This window comes from Motacilla alba, unplaced genomic scaffold, assembly GCF_015832195.1.
Source record: "Motacilla alba alba isolate MOTALB_02 unplaced genomic scaffold, Motacilla_alba_V1.0_pri HiC_scaffold_28, whole genome shotgun sequence".
Lineage (NCBI taxonomy): Eukaryota > Metazoa > Chordata > Aves > Passeriformes > Motacillidae > Motacilla > Motacilla alba.
In genome coordinates, this window is record NW_024037374.1 from 91,556 (window position 1) to 92,348 (window position 793).

Below are 793 nucleotides of genomic sequence, written 5' to 3' on the forward strand. Positions count from 1 at the left end.
ACTGCGCCTGCGCGGCCGCCGCGCTGCCATTGGCCGCCGCTCCCGCGCGCGCGCGCGCGCGGGGGGGGCCCCGCCCACGGCGGGCGCCGCCATCTTCTGCGCGCGCGTCACGTGACGGCGGCGGCGCCGCCATTTTGTGCCGCCGCCGCCCGCGCAGGCGCAGAGCGGCCCCTGAGGCCCCAGTGGGCGCCGCCATTTTGAGTGTGCCCCCCCCAGTGCCCTCCCAGTGCCACCAGTGCCACCCCAGTGTCACCCCTGTGCCACCAGTGTCACCCCAGTGTCACCCCAGTGCCCTCCCAGTGCCACCAGTGTCACCCCAGTGTCACCCCAGTATCACCCCAGTGCCCCCCAGTGCCCTCCCAGTGCCACCGGTACCACCCCAGTGTCACCCCAGTGTCACCCCAGTGTCACCCCAGTGCCCTCCCAGTGCCCTCCCAGTGCCACCAGTGCCACCAGTGTCACCCCAGTGTCACCCCAGTATCACCCCAGTGCCCTCCCAGTGCTCCCAGTGCCACCGGTACCACCCCAGTGTCACCCCAGTGCCACCAGTGTCACCCCAGTGCCCTCCCAGTGCCACCAGTGTCACCCCAGTGTCACCCCAGTGCCACCAGTGTCACCCCAGTGCCCCCCAGTGCCCCTCGCAGGTCCGTACTGGTCTGTACTGGTCCGTACTGGTCCGTACTGGTCCGTACTGGTCTGTACTGGTGTTTTACTGGTCCGTACTGGTCCGTACTGGTCCGTACTGGTCCGTACTGGTCCGCACTGGTCTGTACTGGTCTGCACTGGTCTGTAC